We start from the raw sequence: 22958 nt of genomic DNA on the forward strand, positions 1-22958 counted from the left end.
GAAAAGCAAATGCTCTGATACCACTGATCTAGATTTAAACAAGAACGCAAAAAATTACAGAGACAACCATAAACACAGAGATGCAGTGGAAATAATACTTCATTTCATTAATGTAAAATATTGAAATATTCTTACAAACATAAATGGAAATAAACCAGCTAGGGCAATGGTAGCTTATCTCTGAGAAGAGATGTGGTGGCTACATGCCTCTGAATTGTGTTACAATGAGGCTCGAAGGCCTATTTATTGTTGAGAAACAATAGAAAACCCTAAACATCCAAAAACCTAACTGTAGAAGATGAAACGCCAAATTGTGGGCCCCGTTTGGGTAAATTGGTACATCAACTTCCTGAGGTCGTAACTTTGGCATACAATCTTCGTTTGACACACACAATATCTCGTTAGAAAGATCTATCCTAGAAATCCAACTTTGGGAAGAGAAACAATGGTCCAATGACCCATGTTGCTCCCAATTTTCCCAAAAAACGTCGTTTAGGGCCTCAAAATGGCTCTAGAAGTTTAGGACCCGAAAGACTACTAAAAATAGTAAACTGCGCTACAATTAAGGAAATTGAAAAGCTGAAAGAAACAATGGTGGGGGTCCAAGTGGACTTGGTGGGTTTTCACCAATATCCACCTGGATCATGCACTGTCTAATAAATCTTTGATATACTGGTTTAAGCTCAACACATGATAAATTGTCTAAATCACAAGTTCTCTGCTTATATGCTAGTTTCTTTAAGCACAGTCGCATATACACACTAGTTCACTTCACTGAAGTAGCGTATATAAATCTATTTGGGAAATAAAATTATTGATCTGATAATACTAATTCACCCCCCTCTCAGTATTATTTCCAACAATTGGTATCAGAGCAGGTCCTTCAGAAGAAGCTTGATCGCTTGAAGGGAGATCCATCAACATGAATAATCAAGAAAGCATGGGATCCATCAGACCGCCAATCTTCGATGGGAGCAACTTTTTTTATTGGAAAATAAGAACCACAACCTATCTACAATCGCTTGGAACGGATGTCTGGGAAATTGTGGAAGGAGGATATACATTTCCAACAGCAATTCCTACAGATGTGGCAGGTAAAAAGCAATATGAAACCAATGCCAAAGCTGTCAATACTTTATTGGGAAGTTTGTCACAATCAGAGTTTGTCAAAGTCATGCAGCTCAAATCAGCCAAAGAAATATGGGACAAAATCATTCTGAGCTATGAAGGAGACTCTCAGGTAAAACGTGCTAAGCTTCAAACTCTTAGAATTTAGTATGAAACTCTTAATATGTATAGTGATGAAAGTATAGCTAGTTACTTCTTACGTATAGATGAGGTTGGTAATTGTATGAAGAATCTGGGTGAAGAAATAAAGGAATCTACCTTAGTTGAGAAAGTTTTGAGATCCTTGTCTACTAAATTTGAATCCAAAGTGTCTGCCATAGAAGAAAAATAGGATCTGCAGAATATCACTATGACACAGCTTCATGGAATCCTAACTTCCTTCGAGATGAGAAAAGGAGGACCATCATATATGAGAGAAGCCGCATTTAAAGCCTCAGCAAAAGGAAAGGAAGAACACAATGAATCAGGACATATTTTAGAAGAAGAATATGAGGTAAACTTTGTCAAGAAACTTCAACGGGGTCCTGGAAGGTTTAGAGGTAAGTTACCTTTCAAATGCTTTGCTTGTGGCAGACTTGGTCATTATGCTGCCAAATGTCCTCATAAAGATAAATATGAAAAAGGAAAGGAATATGCAAAAGGGAATCGAAAACAAGTCGTGAATAAAAGGAGTTACTATACTCATGAAGAGAGCGATGGTTTATCTAATAGTGATGAAGATGAAACTGGACAAGATTATAGACTTCTCATGGCTTATGATGGCAATGATTTTTGGGATAGTTTAGAAGAAGATAGTGATGATTTATCTAATAGTGATGATTATAGACTTCTCATGGCTTATGATGATGATAATTTTTGGGATGCTTTAGAAGAGGAATACCTTCATGAAGAAATATCTAAACTCAAAACCTCTTTGGAAGAAAAGAATATGATTATAGATACCTTGACATACCAACTTGCTGAAAAGGAAAAACACAATGAAAAACTAGAATGTGAAATTGTGGGTCTAAGAAAGGATCTTGAGAAAACGAAATCTCTCAATCTTAGATTTGCTAAAGGATTAGAAAGTTTAAATGAAATTATCAAAGTTCATTGTTATCCTCTGATAAAGACAAGTCTGGGATATACTGAAGAAGCATCTCAATCACAAAAGCCATCAACCTCCACCAAAAGCTATCTTGATGTAGCAAAGACTAGCGAACAGTATGACAATCGTCAACAAAGGCATAAAGCAGATCACCAGGTAAATCATACTTAATTTACTCCAAGGATGAATAGAAGCCAAAACCAACCTCAGGCAAATCATACTCAATTTTCTCCAAATATGAATATCAATAGAAACTTCAATCACAGGGTTAATACATTCGATAGTCGCAAGAACGTCTTTAATGGGCAATGTTTTTCATGTCATAATTTTGGGCACAAAGCTGCTCAATGTGTTGCTTACAAAACCATCATGACTAGAGAAGCACGGAATCAAAGGAATGTAACAGGGATCAAGAGAAGTTCCTATAATACCTTTTCTCCTCTTGAAAATGAAATGGAATGCTCAAACTGTAACAACTTTGGTCATGAAGAATTTGAATGCAGAAGAAAATTTTGGTAAATATCTCAAAAGGGGAAAATTCCATTAAATCCCAAGGTATGGAGAAGGAAAGAATCTCAAACAGAAATATGTGGTATAGCCTTGTATGCAAAAGGAAAAGAAAATCAGTGGTACATCAATAGTGGATGCTCAAAACACATGACAGGTGACAAAGAAAAACTTCACTCATATAATTCCTTAGAAAAGGAAAAGAATGTCCCATTTGGAAATGACACTCCTGCTGTCATAAAAGGTAAAGGCTCTGTTTTCTTGAAAGAAAAGGTTAAATCTGGAAATGTTATGTATGTAGATGGTTTAAAGCATAACCTGTTGAGTGTCAGTCAAATGTGTGATCAAGGAAATGAAGTTGTGTTTCGATCAAACGTATGTGTTGTTTGTGAGCTTGATATAGGAGAGACTGTCATCAAAGGTACAAGAACTCCAAACAACTTATACATACTCAAGGGAGGACAACAACAATGCTATATAAGCAAAAATGATGAAAATTGGCTATGGCATAGAAGATTGGGACATCTAAGCTTTTCTCAAATAAGAAAAGCATGCAGACTCAAAGTTGTTCGTGATCTTCCAAATATCAGCATCCAAGAAAATACATTATGCAAACCATGTCAAATCGGTAAGCAAACTAGAGTCAACGTCATGGAAAAAGAAGGGTCAGCTAGTAAGCCTCTTGAACTTGTCCATACTAATTTATGTGGACCATCAACGAAAAAGTCACCTCATGGAGAAGAATACTTTATTTTTTTCATTGATTATTTTTCCAGAATGTGCTAGACAGGTCTTCTAAAACATAAAGATGAAGCATTTGAAAAGTTCCAAGCCTTCAAAGCTTTGGTTGAAAATGAATCAGATCGAAAAATCAAATGCCTCAAATCTGATGGATCAGGGGAATTTAAATCGGATGAATTCTTTGACTTTTCTGAACAACATGGAATAAAAAGGAAATTCTCCACCGCAAGGACTCCTTAGCAAAATGGTGTGGTAGAAAGAATGAACAAAACAGTTCAAAAAATGGCTTGAGCTATGCTAGATGAATCTAGAACTCCTGCAACCTTCTGGGGTGAAGCTGCATTCACTGCCGTAACTATTCTCAACAAAACAAATGTTCGGGTAAATAGCACTCAAACTCCACATGAACTTTGGTATGGCAAGACTCCTACTATAAAATACTTTGAAGTTTTTGGAAGAAAATGTTTTATCAAAAGGACTGATGAAAAACTTGGTATGTTTGAACCCAGAGCAGATGAAGGTATTCTTCTTGGTTATTCTTCCATAAGTAAAGGATAAAAATGTTATAATAAAAGACTTGGGAAAATTGTTGAAAGCATTGATGTTGTAGTTGATGAAGTATGCAAAAATTCAAAACAGATAAAATCAATAGAAGATTATGACAATGAAGAAGATGGGGATTATTTTCCCACATCAAATCAAAATGATATTGAAGAAGAAACCAATGAAGCACTAGAAGAAGAGATAATGGTAGAAGAAAAGAATCCGTCCAGGTATGTTCAAACAAATCATCCAGAAACTCAAATTTTAGGGGAAAAAGAGGCAGGTGTATAGACAAGAAGAACTATTACAAGGACCTAAAGCTATCTAGCATTATTATCCTCCACTGAACCTGAAAATGTAAATGAAGCATGCAAAGATGAATGTTGGGTCAAGGCCATGGATGAAGAACTTGAGCAAATTGAAAATAATGATACTTGGGAATTAGTTCATAGACCTCATGATAAAAATATTATAGGAACTAAATGGATATTCAAAAACAAGTTGAATGAATATGGAGAAGCCATTAGAAACAAGGCTAGACTTGTTTGTAAAGGGTATGCTCAAAAAGAAGGTATAGATTTTGAAGAAACCTTTGCACCTATTGCTAGACTTGAAGCCATAAGGATGTTTCTTGCTCTTTATAGCTTTCAGAAATTCAAAGTATACCAAATGGATGTAAAATTAGCCTTCCTTAATGGAGATTTAGAAGAAGAAGTGTATATTGAATAGCCAGAAGGATTCATTCTTGGAAATGATGCAAAACTTGTATGCAGACTCAAAAAGGCTCTCTATGGTCTGAAACATGCTCCAAGGGCTTGGTATTACCGCCTTGACAAATATCTACACCAACAAGGTTTTACAAAAGAATCTGCAGATAGAAATATATATACAAAGATTGAAAATGATAAATTGCTAACTATCATTGTTTATGTTGATGATATCATTTTTGGTAGCAATGAAGAATCCATGAGTCAGAATTTTGCTTCAGTAATGCAGCAAGAATTTGAAATGTCCTTACTTGGTGAACTTACCTATTTTCTTGGTCTACAAGTTCAACAAACTAAAAATGGTATTTTTCTGTCACAAACCAAATATCTCAAACAGATCTTGAAAAGGTATAGAATGGAAGATTTTAAACCTATATGTACCCCAATGGTAACAGGATGTAGTCTCAGCTCAAATGATGAATCAGTAGCAGTACATCAACCAACTTACAGATCCATGATTGGTAGTGTGCTTTATCTAACAGGTACCCGACCTGACATCATGCATGCAGTAGGAATAGTTGGAAGATTCCAAGCAAATCCAAAGGAATCACACCTTCAGACAGTCAAAAGAATTTTCAAATATCTTCAAGGAACATAAGACTTTGGTTTATGGTATCCTAGAGATATAGATCTTACTCTTCATGCATATACAAATGCAGATTGGGCAGGAAGTGTTGATGATAGAAAAAGCACTAGTGGTGGTGCATTCTATATGGGTTCCAGGTTAGTATCTTGGTTTAGCAAGAAACAAAGTTCAATTGCTTTATCCACAGCTGAAGCAGAATATGTGGTTGCTGCATCTTGTTGCACACAACTACTTTGGATGATGCAAACTTTGCAAGACATTCAGATCACATGTACTCCACCTATCTCCATTCTATGTGATAATACAAGTGCCATCAGTATTTTCAAGAATTCATTCGTGCACTCCAAGACCAAGCACATACCCATCAATTACCATTTTCTATGTCAACAAGTGCTTGAACAAAAGGTCAAATTGGAGTATGTTCCCTCCACGGAATAGGTTGCTGATATATTCACTAAACCACTGCCCAGAGAAACATGTGAATATCTCAGACAAACGCTGGGAGTAGTTGTTGCATCATCCTGCTGTTAAATCCAACTTTTTCAGAGAAAGGTTATTATATGTGTGTTTCATGAAGTATAGTCACATACACACGCAAGTTTCTATGGATCAATGAGCATATATGTTTGTCAGTCGGGAAAAACAGTGGTGCGAGCTCTAATATGGGTGCTCTGTCTGATGTTGATGATTACTATCTATCGATATGCTTTGTTCATTAATTTTTATTTGACTAACAAAGATGCTTTGATCATTGACTTGTTAACAATGCATAGGTAGCACATGTTCAGGGGGTGCATTAGCCTTCACGTACGTTCAGCATTGTTGGCATTATGGTTGCTGACTCTAGCCATGGCTTCAGATATTTATACCACTTTTTGCTTAAGTCATGTAAAAGTTTAGGGTGTGATATGTATTCTCATACTTTTGAATGAGTCCTCCTGGACAAATGATGTAATTTGTATCCCCACTTTGCATGGAATGGATGATGTAATATTTATTATTTCTGTCATGTATAAACAATTGGTATATCCCCACTTGGTTGGGTGGATGAGTCAAATTTGGTTTATCCCCACTTGATTGGGAGATGGATAAATGTATGAGTCACTGGAGATAGGAAGGTCATAGTCACATAATTGAGTTCTAAAGCCATGTTATTCTTTTGCAGAATATTCTTGCATGTGCTCAGGGGGAGCATGGACAGTTTCAGTGCATCTCAGCATGAACAAAGGGTAGCTCAATTAGAGAATTTAGCTTGTACTCAGGGGGACCATGGATAGCATAATGTATGTCAAAGGGAGAGAATATCTTGGTCCACCCTTTGCCCTTGATGTCAAAGGCGGAGAGTGTCATGGTGTTGTTGTTGCCATCAAGTCCAAAGGGTGAGATTGTTGGCATTGTGATACAGGTGTTGTCCTTGATGGAAACTCACTCAGATGACAGTTGACGCAGGGTTACCCCTGCACATACCCACAGTATGCATAAAAATGCATAAATACATCTGTCCTAGGTAATTGACTCTCAAAGGAGTCAAATCTCAACTATACTTAGTTAAGGCCCTCATCATTGGTTCCTTTTTATCGGAACCCATTCACCCCACCAAAACCACCTACCGGGACTTTAAACAACCCTCAAGCCTTTATATAGGACTTTATTAAAGCCTTCCTTCTAATTCCTTCTATCGGGACATTAAAACCATCTAAATCTTAGTTAATTCTTTTGAAACCCATCAACCGCATATATAGATATCTATATATATATATCTATAGATAGATAGATAGATATAACCACCCTCTTAAAACATTGGTTAATATATATTTATCACATAAAAACCTTCACTTGTTCCATTTCCTTATAAAACCATTTTCAAAGGAAAACTATGCAGACATACCCTTTTCCACCTTCCGTATGGCTTCTGCACAGATCCCGAGGCTGTACCTCTATCGCAATCAGCTATAGCACTTTCACAGTTATACATACATGTATGCCTCATCCCTTCTTCGACTCCGATATGGGACTCTCCCTTTAAGACCAGGAAATACACTATTGGTGCTTAATTCTTCACTATCCCATTTACAAAGGAAAACTCTGTCCGAACACATATAGAGGACTTCAAATTTATTAAACTCGCATCTATAAATGCGTCAGGTCCACCTGCTTTGAGCCTTTCCACTTATAACTTCCGATCTCCACCCCCGACGCCTGATTGTTGATGATCTCGATCTCCGACCGCCGATTTATCGCTATCGGCGTATCGACCCGTTGCAAATCACTGTGTTTATTATTGCTATCCTTTGCACCTCCAACTCTTGATTGCGATTTAACTTGTGACTAGATCTGAAATATTCATGTGCATTGTGAGTTCAATATTAGATCAGAAATCATGAGACTTGAAATGACTTATTCTTGAATGATCTGATATTGGGTGAGACTAGATCTAACGTTTTGTGCCTGTTCTATTTATTACCTATCATGATCTGGGTTTGTCTGAAGTCTGGAATTGCAACAAAATTCTAAGTCAATATTTGTAAATCCATACGCAGGTTCGTCTCAGCCAAAGACTGTATACACACAGGTTCGATTCCTTCAAGTAACGTATACTAAAGAAAAGCTTATTTCCGGATCTGATTGATCTATTTGATAAAATTTTGTTATGTTACTATTGTCTGTCAATGAAGTCTTCTTAGATCTGAATGTAAAACTGAATGCATAAGGAGGCTAACATTTGATTGATTGATTGTATAAGTGAGAAGAAGTGATCTTTGTCCCCGCCTATGCAAAGCTCTGAAAGTTGACAGTAGGTATTCAGAATATTAATAGTTGGTACAGACTTGATTCAAGAGTTTATGTTTGCAGTAGTTTTAAAGGTATACGCAGGTTCAATTAACGGAAGTAGCGTACACACGCAATTTGGGTACATCCAAGTAGCGTATACATTCTAATGCAGGCTTTTTGAGGTTACAGCTGGTTCTGCAAGATGATGCAGGGTTTTGGGTTCAGTACAGTGTTCTGGTGTCAGTGATCTGATTTTTTAGATTAACTGAATATTGGTTGATGCAGTTTAAGTTTAAAAGCTTTGATGGGTCCAGTATGAAAATTTGATGAAATGTAGCCTTCAGTTTATTCATGAAACGTGGTCCCTAGTGGAAGAGTGGAGTTTTCCCAGGCTGGCACCTACGTACTAGTGAACATATTGGCTAGTACAAGAGCTAGGGGGTTGTAGCTCCCTTCCAGTAGAAGATGGAGAATAAGAGAAGGTTGTAACCTTCAACAAGTAGAAGCCTCCGTATTGGTATGAGTCTGCACTAATACAAGATTGTAAGTAGATTTTCCTATTATTAAAAGAAGCCAGAGATGACAACAACAGGTGTTTTTTACCCACATTGGGTTTCCACCTTAAATCTTGGTGTTCATGTGTGTTGCTTATGTGTGATGCTTTATGTTGCTTTTACTGCACTGTCTAATAAATTTATGATATATTGGTTTAAGCTCAACACATGATAAATTGTCTAAATCACAAGTTCTCTGCATATACACTGGTTTCTTTAAGCACAGTCGCGTATACACACTAGTTCACTTCACTGAAGTAGCGTATATAAATCTGTTTGGGAAATAAAATTACTGATCTGATAATATTGATTCACCCCCTCTTAGTATTATTTCCAATCCAATGTGTATTTAATAGTGGTGTAATAGTGTTCTTAACATCATAGGTGATCAATAAAAACCTTCATTAAAAGCTTCGGTGACTAGGTGCAATGACAATGAATATCTACTAAAACCTTCTCTTTCATTAAAAACTTTTTCTTGGGTAATTTTGTCTAAAAACCTCTATTAATTGGTGTTTTCCTTGTAATATAATCAATTATGTGTTAAATAAAAACTTGGAGTTCAAATCATAACCCAAACAATAACTATGTGTCTCAAAAAGTCTTACAAAATCAATTAACTAACCAAAGTCCAAATATAAAAAAACAAAAAAAAAAAAAAACAAACCTAAACCATACCAAAATGTTAAACATATCATAAAGCTGACACATATAAGTTAAAGTAGAGTAAGTCAAATAAAAGTAATCCAATATTTAAAAACCATCCTATAAAAAAACAAGTTATCTTTAAATAGATCATATATAAAAACAATATCAAAATAAATCACACCACAATAACTCAAAAGTAAACCTCTAAGAATACTAAAATACAATATCCATATCATATACTACAATCTCTTTCTTAATATCTTTATTACTATTAATTCTTATTAAATATTTTTGCAATTATAATATATAGCTAAGAAAAAAGCCAATAATATTTTAAAATTTTCCATCTTCGCAATTTTCCATCTTCGCAACCCAAGATATTTCCTAACTGTATTCTATTAAATATCCTAATAAATATTAGAAATTTAAGAAAGCAAACAACCCCTGATACTTCCATTTGACCAATAAAAAATAATATTTCTTGAAATATCCTAATAAATATTAGAAATTTAAGAAAGCAAGTAATCCCAAATACTTCCACTTAACCAATAAACAATAATAATATTTTAATATTTACAGGGAAAAAAAATATGTTAGTAAAAAATAATTAACTAATTTTTATAAATTATTATTTTATAGTGATATTATTTTATATTTACAAATAATAATTAATAATGATTATTGTGCTAAAAGTTGATCTCCAGTAGAGATATTATTATGTCTTGTTAAACATTGTAATGTTTTGTAACATTTTAACTCAATTAAATTAAACAAAATAATAATAATTAAATTATTCTATATTTATCTTAATTTCTTTTTTACTAAGTATCAAGAGATCAAATTTCTTGAAATGATGAAAAAAAAAAAAATTAAACTAGTCTATATTCATCTTAATCCCTTATCTACCAATCATCCCGAGATCAAATTTTTTGAAAAAAAAAAAATTTCCTCTCAACAATTGATAAATTTGAACATAAATTTAAACTAATATTTATAATTAATAATAATAATAAATTATTATTATAAAAAATTATTTAATATTTTTCCATAACAATTTCTATAATGTTAAATCTAAGACTTTTGTGATCTATAATGTAGATAAATGTCTTTGGACATAATCCATTTGACAACGTTTCAAACCAACTAATGTAGTCCTGAAAATAGACCACATTAGTTAATTCGAAAAATCAACCAATATGTAATTAATCCAAAAAACATCTATCTAAATTTCTATAATCTAAATTAATAATTAAAATATAATAAATTTTATATAAATATTTTATTAACCTATTTCCCATAACAACAAATAACAACTACACATCAAACAAAGAAGAGTACACATTAAGTAAGAATATAAAACATTTAATTTCGTAATATTGAGATTCCCTTTTGTCATCAAATCTATTTTGATATGACATAGAGCTATTTTTAGTATAATGTTCAACTTCAATAAAGATAAAATATCATCGAAAAAACCATTAATAAATGATTGAGAAGAAGTTGGTGAGGAGTGGAGGGCACTATACGATAAAAGACATGCATGAAATCCTTGTGGACGTCCCTATACAATTCCTAACCGTGATTTTTATTAGAGATTTAAGAAAGCAAGCAACCTTTAAATACTTGTAGTTATGGAAAAGATAAAAAATATAATGTTCTATAAAGAGAAGGCGACCATTCTCATTCACTTTACTTGATCGATAAGGAGGACCACCATGCGCTTCACTGGCCAAATCCTTTAAGACTTGGCCAGGATTACGGACGTACAACCAATCAAGAGTGTTGATTAGGACTTTCCTATGGAATCAACGTTACTTTTATAGGTTTTAAAATTGTTTTTTAATTCTTTTTTTAATAATGAAAAAATTTATTATAATTTAGTTGTCAAATTTCTAGTGAAGACAATTATTATTAATTATTATTTATGACTATAAGCTAATTCATTATTAAATTATTTATTAGTGTTTTGTAAGGGACGAGTTTTAACTCTAGATGCTTCTGGGTCTTAAGCACTTAATTTGTTTCCTTACATCTGCAGAAGATGAGTTGTTAGCCAAGCAAAACTAATTTGAGGCATAATAGAGTTATTTTTCAAAAACAAAAAACAAAAACATATTTCTTAATGACCACTTTAAAAGATTTATCATTGTTGCAATCAAGGTAAGAATGCCTATTATGCAAACATAGTTGAGCTACCACCACACTCAATCAATATTACTTGTCTCAAATTAGTTTAGTCATTGTGGACTAGAATGTGTGCATCTTGTTACACCCATAACCTTGTTTATCCATTGTGAGATGACTTTATAACTTAACCAATGTGTAGATTCACTTTGAATAGGTATGGAATTGCTTAACCAATTGTTCTATCATATGTTTACTTGACTTAATTTACTTAATCGTCAAAATTAGTAACAACGAATGTTTGGCTATTTCCATTTCTAGCTTTGTTAATGGGACTAGACTTGGGTATTTAAATTCCTAGTATACCCATTATCTTTGGTCATCATAACTAACCAAAACTTCAAACAAAAAGAGGGTTTCCAATCACAAAGTAATGTATGAAATTCTTCCTAAACAAACTACATCACATTTTAATTTTTTTTTAACATGTAATTGAATATTGAAGAGCATGAGCATCGAATAATGCCTTTTCTTTGTAGCAAAGAATTTCTTTCTCCATTACCAATTGCTTCATGCACTACTAACTATATCTCTTTTATTGGATCAAGTAGAACTCAAACTACATATCCCACTACAAGTCAAACCTATGCAATTAGTTGAGGATATGCCTTAAGTGTAAAATGAAGTAGTGAATTTGGTTTATTGATAAATGGGTTAGCATCTCTAAGATGAATGTTAAATGCTTAAGTCGATTAAGGTAGCTACCATGGTGTTGATGGGACAAATGTAGTGAAGCAAAACCTGACAATCACATAGCACGTGAGTTAATTCGATTAAGGTAGTTACCATGGTGTTGATGGGACAAATGTAGTGAAGCAAAACCAGGCAATCACATAGCACATGAGCTATTCAAAGTTATTCATATTTATTTTGTCTTAAGAATATGCTTGGTTGAATATCATTGACATAGGAAATCAAGTATTTTTTGTCATTAACCACCATAACAATCATTAAAATAGTTCTAAAATATTAAAATAATTGTCTAAATATTGTTAAGATATTGTTGTGGTTCTTAAAATGACATTGAAAGTGGTTTGTAATCAACGATGTATTGATACATGAACGGGTATGCTCTTTGAAATTTGCAAACACCATTGATTAGAACACCAATACTTGTTATATTAAGTAACTTAGTTGTTATATCTAAGTATTTCTTGCATTGTGAAATAACTACTTAAATTACTTATCTTAAAATTAAAAGCATGAGCTAGTTATTGGGCATCTTTTCCTTGTTTACTAAAGAAACATATATCAATGTTCATTAAAATGAGCTCAATTTCACATATGTAACCAAAGTTTTGAGAACATTAAATTCTTTTTTTTTCTTCCAAACTAATGATTATTGATTTACATTAAAACAAGGTCAACTTTACACTAGCAACAAATGATTTAAAAAAAATAAAATTAAGAGTAGAAGTCTCTAATTTTTGCGAATATTGAAAGTTGTCCAATGCTAGGCTTATCAAACAAACCCATAGCATTCTACTTATAAAATGGTGGATATATTTTTTTTACAAATTGTTCTAATAATATTATATAAAATGAAAAAGTGTACAAGGTCGTTATAGATTTGATCGGAATTTAAACAGGAACGCAACAAATTACATATATAAACATAAATACAATGATGTAGCAAAAATAAAACTTCATTTCATTAATATCAAATATTAAAATATGCTTACAAACAAAATTGAAATAAGACTAGCTCTAGTGATGGTGCCTTATCTTTGAGAAGAGATGGGATGGCTACATGCATATGAACTGTGTTACAATGAGGCTTAAGGGCCTATTTATTATCAAAAAACATGAGAAAACCATAAATGGCGAAAACCCTAACCCCAGGAGATGTAATGCCAAGAGTTTGTGGACCCTGTTGGGGTTAGTTGGGCAGCCAACTTCCCAGGGTCATAACTTGGTCATATTATCTCTATTCGGCGCATACGATACCTTGTTGAAAAGGTCTCTCCGAGTACTATAGGTTTTGTCACAGGCCCTTTCCTATGGCTGTGAACCTGCAACGGACCTCAAAAAAATGTTGTTTAGGGGGTCAAACTGATTTGAAAGTTCAAGACCCGAAAAACTGCTTAAAATAGTAAATGCTGAAATAAACATGGAAACAAATGAAAATGACTGGAGGTATAGGTGGGATAGGTGGGTGGCCACCAATATCCACCAGGATCATTCCTCCCCCCTTAGGAAGCAATGGTCCCCAATGCATGTAGAGACTTCATGAAGTGAGGAAATTTATGTTGAACCTAGTCCCTGGTGAGCCACTTGCCTTGGTGCAAGAGTTGGTCAGCTTTGACAACCTGATATAGTTGGATATTTTTTTGTGCAGTGTTCTTGACCTGTGTGTCCATAATCTGATCAGTCATGGCATGTTCCATGTAGTCTGGGTTTAACTCTGTTGGTGTGAATTGCTCTATAACGTCTCAAGTTTCTAGCAATGGTGGGAAGTATGGTCGAAGGCGGTCCACATTGAACACTCGGTGTAGGCCAAGGAATGGGGGAATGCTAAGCTCAAAGGAAATGTCTCCCACAACCTTGGTAATGGTGTAAGGACCATATCGGAGTGGTCTTAGCTTCTGATGGGCTCTGGTAAGGCGTTCTTTCTGCAAATGCACTCATACTTTATCTCCCACGTAAAACTTATGTGGCACTCGATGTTGATCATGACGTTGCCCATAATTGGTATTTGGCTTCTCCAGGATGTTTTGAACCTGTTGGCGGATGTGTTGGATGCGTTCAATAAATTTGGTCGCTTTATCAGCCTTGGACAATACACATGTGGATTTCGTTTACGTATTCGCATGAGGTATGGAAACATCAATAAGACATAATGGTTGAAATCCTAGACCCACTTGAAAGGGACTGTGACCAGTCGAGCTATGGAGAGGTCTATCATAATGATGTTGCATGTTGTCACCCCAAGAAACTCTCCTAGTTTTTATCTTAGAGATGCTTGGGAACATTACAAACTCAACAAAAATGTTGGAAAATGGTGGATGAATGAAAGGAATGATGCATATTCAAGCCAGATAACCACTTCTACGATGCTTAACCCCAGACATGGGTGGACACCCTCAGACTACAAGGCTTTAGACCACCAATTACTCACAGTTTGAGGAACAGGTGAAGATGGAGAATACTGATCACACCAGCAGATGCACAGGACCCTGTGATGGCCAGCTGCAACCAGCAAGGAGGTCTGCAAATCTATTTCCTAATGCACAGACAGAATGACAGCTCTCTGGCATTAACATAACATAAGCCTACATACAAATTCAATGATACATACTAGATTCTAACACAGAGGTGGGATGACAGCCCCTCTAATGCTAAACATGAAGAGCACATGAACAAATGCATAACAGGCACAACCTGGAACAAAGAAGAAGTGGAAAGTGAGCAATTAACAGCAAAAGAAGCTTGTATTAGCTGAAAATAAATACTAGAAGCTGCAGGTATCATAGTAGTTGCAGTCTCCAAAAGTTGAACCTTACATCAAAATAACATTCATCAACCCCCATTACATCTTGTTTGTGGGTATATATAGAGTTTGTTTACAAAATTGCTCTGCTGACCTATGCGTGGAAGGGTCATAACTGGCCACCAACCACATTTACAATCAGATATGGTCTTTGATACAATTTGATTGTTTTAATGGACAAAATGACCTTTCTATTGCTCTATTGTACATCACGATCAGGTGAAATTCTGTGTTTATCTCCTCAAGGCTGTCCTTCTCATTCTTGGTCGTGTTGCTCTTTAAATGTGGTTGCTGGGGATTCAATGCGCAGAGTACCGCGTCATGGCTCCTTTTCTTCTTCGCATGCACAGGATAGGCCTAAAACACAGAAAATGCATAGAAAATGGACAATGGCCTGAGAATGAATATTAGCCGTTGGATGGCTCAGACGGACGGCCGAGATCTCTTAGCGGGCAGCGCCGGGAGGAAACAGAAGCGCGATTGAATATAAGATGTTGGATCTGAAAAATTAGACGGCGGAGATCGGACTATGCAGGCTATCAGAAGACATATGTGGATGGAAGAGTGTGGGGCATCAGATCATGTAATTGAACGGTGGAGGAAGGCTTACGGAGGCTAAGGGAAGGTAGGGGACTAGGGAGATTGCGGACCATCGGATCGCGAGATGGACGATCAGATGGTGGATGGGCACGGAAGTTGCGGGGAAATTAACGGGCAAGAGTTGTACGGGATGAGCGGTAAGCAGTTTCCCCGCACCGCTTACGGGAGGTGGGCGGTATCTATATGTTACCGTGCGATCCAACAAAAATGTGACAAGTGGTAGGTAGGTCCGGCAGGAAACCACCTTCCCCGTGGGCTAACATCCATGTAGATTACATGGACGGGAGCTGCGAACACCATCAGATCCGTGTGAAATGATTAGACGGTCTAGGTATTACAACACGTGCTTATTACTTGACGTGATAGGGAAGGGTCTCGGCAGTAGCACTTTTGTGTATGCGCGCAGTTATGAAGGGTTAAGACCTTAGCGTCGGGGACCCGAGGGAAAGGGGTTTAAATAGGGTTTATAGAAGAAAACATAAATAATTGAGTTAGGAGAATAAGGGGAATGAAAGGGAAGGAGGAAACGGAGGTAGTAGGAGTTATAAGGGTATAATGCAAATGAAGGAGGAAGGAATAAAATGAACAGCTACGAGCTCCTTTTTTATCATCAACTGCCCAATCAAACCCGCATTTTTCCTTAAAATGTTGAAAGTAATAGCAGAGCTAACACTAGCTCCTTCTGGGGATGAGATCCTCCCTGTGAGGTCTCAAGAACCTGCAGATCAATGTCTTTCCAGCTGAACACAAATTAGCCAAAAATCCTACTGTTCCATTGGGCATGGAGTCCACTTTACCTATACAAAACTGATAAAAACCAAATATTTACAACTTTTAAGGTCAAAGACCTTAAACCACATAAACTTTCAAAAACCGCCCATTAACTAGGCCATCAAAAACTGCTTCTCCTCCCATACTTTTCAGTATGAAGGTGTTGTTCCCTTGAATCTGTGAAATAATAAAAGGCCCTGTCCAGAAAGCATCAAACTTCCCATGGTTGCCTTTCTTTTCCTTTATTGCATCCCATTTCAAAACCAGATCTCCAACCTCAAAATTAGCTGATTTTTCCTTTTTGTCAAAAACTTCCTTGATCTTTCTTTGATGTGCTGCAGCCTTTTCAACCACCTGATCTTTGATCTAATGTACCTCTGCTAAATCAGTGATCCTCTTTGCCATGTATTCTTCTTCATTCTGTTCTGTTTGAAGGAATTTTACCACAGGGAGAGTTAGCTGAATCAGAAATACAACTTCAGTGCCATATACCAACTTGAAAGGAGAATGCCCTGTGGATTTCTTAATGGTTACTCTATCAGTCCACAATTCATAATTGAGCTTGGAATCCCAATTATTTTTATTGTCTTCCAGCAACTTCTTAATCATCCTTATCAGGATTTTATTTGAAGATTCTGCTAGACCATTTCCTTGAGGATAATATGAGGTGGAATGAACAAGTTTAATACCCATAAAATCACACATTTCCACCAATTCTTTTGCCCTAAAGGTTGTTGCATTATCTGTGACTAGTTTGTGTGGACAACCAAATCTGGTAAAGGTATTTTCAATTATAAACTTCATGATCACATTATGATCAGCTTTCCTGGCAGGGACTGCTTCAATCCACTTAGTGAAATAATCAGTGGCTACTAATATCCATCTGTGTTGGCCACTGGAATGTGGATTGATTTCTCCAATGAAATCCAAGCCCCACTGCTGAAAAGGTCCTTTTGCATGTATTGGTTTTAGGGGCAGGGACTTCAACTGCTGTTTTCCTTCAAATCTTTGGCACCTGTCACAAGATTTAACAAAAGAAAATACATCAAGAAATAAAGTGGGCCAATAGTACCCAGCTCTCAGGATTTTATGGGCTATGGTCTTCCAATAATGGTGTCCTCCACACATGCTAGAATGAAATTGCTGCACAACTTCTTTTAGCTATTCTTTTTCCAAACACCTCAAAAGCACTCTAGATGGATCCCTCCAATAGAACAAACTTTCATTGATGCAATATTTAGTTGCCATAAGCTTAACAGTTCTAGCTTGACTTTGAGTAAGTTCTGAAGGGATTTCTACCTTGAGCAAGAAATTAATTATTTCAGCATACTAATTAGAAGAAGCTAGACTCTCGGCCACTGACTACTTTCTGTTCAGTTCAGCTGCTTCCTCTTCTTTATCTGTCTAACCAATTTCTGCAATTGTGCACAAGAAATCAATATCTAAAGATCTGCAATTTTCTTAAGCTAACAATTTGGCAAGACCCTGATCTTTGACCAGCTTGGTGGGCTTCAGTTCTATATTAAATTCAATCAATTTTTCAATCCATCTAGCCCTTCTTCCATCAGCATTAGGTTGTGTCAAGACATCTTTTATTGCAGCAGAGGGTACATATGTAATTATCTTGGAATGCAAGATATAAAATCTGAAAGCTTTCAAGGATTTGATAAGGGAATATGCATGTTTTTCAATAATATCACACCTCAGTTCAACATCCCTCAAGTTCTTGCTAAAAAATGCTATTGGATGCTTTGAACCTTCTTCATCTGCTTGGAATAGAACTGTTGCAATGGTGTCTTCAGAGGCAAATGAAAATATATGGAACTCCTTGCTGTAATCTGGATTTATTAATGTGGGAGCCTCCATAATAGCTTTCTTGATGGAATCAAATGATTTTCTTATTGCATTAGTCCATCTTAACTCTACTCCTTTCTTCAACATGGAGCTAATATGCTTCACCAATTTGCAAAATTTAGGATAAACCTCCTTACAAAATTAATTTTGCCCAGAAAGGACTGAATGTCCTTCTTTGATCTTCGGACAGACAAAGTTTCTAATGCTTTTTCTCTTGCTGGATCAATCCAGACACTTGCAGCAGACACAACATGTCCTAACAACTTGCCTTCTTCTAAAGCAAATTGTAATTTTTTAGGATTGACTGAAATTCCAAACCTTCTGCACTTCAGAAACACCTTTTTCAAATGCTGCAAATGATTTTGATGGCTGTTGGAATAGATTGTTATGTCATCAAGGTAGATAAGGACAAATTTGTCCTTCTCTCCTACAAATTCTATATCCATAGCTCTCTGAAAGGTGGCTCCAACATTCATCAATCCAAAAGGCATCTTGGCATACATAAAAGTGCCCCAAGGAGTGGTGAATGCAGTCTTCTCTTGGTCATCTGGGTGCACAACAATCTGATTAAAGCCTGAAAATCCATCCAAGAAAGACATTTTTGGTAGAGGATAGTTGTCTTTCTTTGAACATTTATTTAAGTTTTGGAAATCAACACACAGTCTGATTTCACCACTTTTCTTCCTCACCACCACCAAATTGGCTACCCATTTTGAGTATCTTAGAGGAACTATGATCTTGGTAGCCAACAATTTTTTAATTTCTTTTTCAATTAGAGGAAGAAGCATAGGATTTATTGGTCTCAGCTTCTGTTTGAAAGGAATGGTGTCTTTCTCCAGAGGGATTTTATGCTGGATTATGTTTTTATCATACGTTTTTAGGTCACTATACTCCCAGGCAAACACATCAGCATATTGCTTCATTAATTTGCAGTATTCAGAACTTTGGTCAGCAGACAGATGAGTGGACAAATTTATGTATCTAGACTGACCTTGACTTCCTTTATCATGCTTACAGACTGCAGATTGATCTTCTTCTTGGGCAGCCCTATAAGGCACATCATTCTAATCAAACAGTCTTTCAAGAGGAATTAGACCCTTAGGGATATGATTGTTGGGAAGCTGAACAATGTTGTTTTTTCCAATTTTATATTTAAGCTGGTACTGGTGATTTTCTAACAAGGCTTCATTTTCTTGGTCAATTTGCATTTCAGAGAACTCGTCAATGACTTGAAGAAACCTATTTATCTCATCATCATCATTAAAAACTTTCCAATGCTGGACATTATCAGGGAAGGATGGTCTATATTTCATTTGGACTTCATATATGAGTTTGGGAGGCATGGGAGGGATAAACAGACTAGTAGACACAGCAAGGGAATCAGAAAGTTGATTTTAGGCTCTAGGAATATATGAAATATAGAAATAATCAAAAGAATCTCTTATTCTCCATAACTCATCTCTGTATGCTTTCAGCCTTGGCTTCTTTGCCTGAAATGTTTTATTTACTTGTTGAATCATCAGATTAGCATCCCCAAACACCTTTATGTTCCTGATTCCTTTGTCTTTTGCTGCATTAAGGCCCAATAGTAGAGCTTCATATCTTCTATGTTGTTTGTGACTTGAAAAGCCAGCTTAAAGGACATTTGTGTGCTTTCTTTCCCTAGAGATACTAGCACCACCCCTGCTCCTGCAATCTCCCTGGAACATGCTCCATCAAAGAACATCTCCCAAACCTGACTTCCTTGCTCTTCCTCGACCTGAACTGTTGGTTTCTTGATCTGCATTGAGGCCTTCTGAGATTCTTCTATTTGGAGGATACATGCTCCAAAATCAGTGTCCACTGCATATATGGGATGATTAGTAGGATTCCTCTCATCACTGATGATGTATGCCAATTTTGCTTCTCTGTACAATCTCCTAATTTCTCCTCCAAACACTGGGACAGTGGCATAAGATAGATCATTCTATAATGTCCCACCTAGTCTCTTAATCCATCCTCTAGACAACGGCATGCCAAACTTAGGAGGGACATCTGCTACCACAATATCCATCATCATACTCTTCATGGGCAACTGAGTTAAGGTAATAGCCAGGTCTTTGATAGTCCTAGGCACTTCACTTTCCTTGAATCAAAAGAGAATAAATCATGATATGGTCTGGTGATATCAAGGCCTAACTCTTCCATGATAGCTTTAGGCGTTAAATTGTGGCTGGCCCCTGTGTCTAGCAAGAAATTATGGAGGATTTTGTCATGAATGGTCAAGGAGACATAAAAATATGGAGAATTATTATCAACAGGTTCAATCATGGGGCTGAGCACAATGGTAGGCTTGTCATCTCGCAAATTGATAGAGTTAGTGGAGGTTTGTGTAATTTCTAGCTCAAGGGCTTCAAGGATAGGCTTTCTAAATACTTCACTCTTTACCAACTCTACCAGACACACATATATTTTTAATTTCTGAACTTCTGACTCAAAGCTGAAAGAAGAAGATAACTTATGAGAACATTTTACCTCTTGAACTAGAGCTTTGAGGATGACTGGATCAGCTGCTGGTCTTCTCTGCCTGATATTTTGCGATTCTGCTTGGACAACATCTCTTTGGGCAGGATTCTCTTTGACATTTCTTGCATTTGACCTCAAATTATATCTCTGCTGTTGTTCAGTTTGTAAAACAACTTCTCTATCCCATTCTTGACTATCTTGTTCTTGTAGCAATGATTCTTCATAAGCAGCCAAAGTAAAAAATGCAGTGCTACCTTCATCTTCCATGCAGTGAATTTCATCCTCATCTTCAAATTGTTCCTCCTCCATGACTACATTTTGGAAAGGAGCTTTAACTTTCTAATCTTCTTTTGATTCTTCACTTCTCTGCATAATTTGTAACTACTCATTTGCTCTTCTGAATGGATTTTGATTTCTTGGAGAAAATGTGTTATGTTGCCTTGTTTTTCCTGAATTCTGCTCAACCTTCAGCTTAGAAATTTCAGCAGCCAATTACTCTATCATCTTAGTCATTTTGTCTAATTTAGGCTCTGAAGATGATGTAGAGGAAGTAGAAGCCTGACCTCTCTGCCTCCTTTTGTCAGCTTGACTTTTGAGCTTTTCTGCAGCCATAATATTAGATTCCACCTCCAGTGCTGCATCTTGCATATCAGCTAGAGTGGCACATCTCCTTTCTCTCAACAATAGGCAGAAATTAGTGTCAAAATCATTAGCATAAGTGAGTTTGGCAGAGGTAGGTGTAGGCTTTACTTCAGCTGGAATCTTACTATACATACGATTGAATCTTTTATTAAAATCAGGCAAAGATTCACCATTTTCCTTCTTCAGATTACCAAACTCAATATGATAATACAACAAGTCCTTTTTATCTCCCCAGTGCTTCAAAAATGCATCGTTTAGTGTTTCAATATTAGTTATAGATCTCTGGGGTGATTCTCTAAACCACTTCCTGACCTCTCCATCAAGGCTCTGGATAAAAACTCTCATCCATACAACATTTTCACTTATATCTAAGTTATCAGCATAGCTGTATAAAGCTTCAAGGTGTTTTTCTGCTGTTACTCCCTCTGTACCAGTGAATTTAGGCATATATTTCTGATATTCTCCCACAGGCATAGGATTTAAAGGAACATGCAAGACTAAAGGTCCATATCTAGTAGCAACAATTCTTTCTATCTTCGTGGGTGCTTGTTGGCCTGCCATGATTGGGATATGTGGAAGGCTACTGGCAGATTGAATGGTAGGAAGTAATGTGATGGAAGGCAGAGATAAAGGGATGTTTTGGACTGAATGGGAAGCTTTCTTTGGACTGAGATTCAAACGGGAACTAACTGCACAAGGGGATGAATTAATCTCTGAAGGAATTTCCTTATTAACAATGTTGGGTTCTAAATCTTCAAACTGAATATCTTCAGCTACAACTTTATCTTTCAGAGATTCATGAGATTTCTTAGGCTTACCTGATCTTGATGCACCTTTCTACGATGCTTTCTTCGATTTGACAGTTTTCTCAAGGTCAGGCACTGATTCAGTTGGTGATTTCTAAGGATTTCTTCGAGTATGTCTCACAAACTGAGCCAAAACTTCAATGTGGAGTCGCTAAAGGTTGGTATTCCTCTAATGGAGTCACCAGATAGATGATTACAACCAAAATATGTGTCCAGACCTTGTCTATCATCAAAATCTGGAACTGTGTCGTTCTCCCACGGAAGTTGAGCTTCAATTCTCCTGTCCCCGGCAATGGCGCCAATTAATGTTATCACCCCAAGAAACTCTCCTAGGTTGTATCTCAGAGATGCTCGGGAACATTACAAACTCAACAAAAATGTTGGAAAATGGTGGATGAATGGGAGGCATGATGCATATTCAAGCCAGATAACCACTTCTACTATGCTTAACCCAGACATGGGTGAACACCCTCAGACTACAAGGCTTTAGACCACCAATTACTCACAGTTTGAGGAATAGGTGAAGATGGAGAATACTGATCACACCAGCAGATGCACAGGACCCTGTGATGGCCAGCTGCAACTAGTAAGAAGGTCTGCAAATCTATTTCCTAATGCACAGACAGGATGACAACTCTCTGGCATTAAAATAACAGAAACCTGCATACAAATTCAATGATACATACTAGATTCTAACACAGAGGTGGGATGACAACCCCTCTAATGCTAAACATCAAGATCACATGAACAAATGCATAACAGGCACAGCCTGG

This window comes from Pinus tabuliformis, chromosome Q (genome assembly GCF_031772625.1).
Source record: "Pinus tabuliformis cultivar Carrire ecotype Pingquan chromosome Q, CPIR1, whole genome shotgun sequence".
Classification (NCBI taxonomy): Eukaryota; Viridiplantae; Streptophyta; class Pinopsida; order Pinales; family Pinaceae; genus Pinus; species Pinus tabuliformis.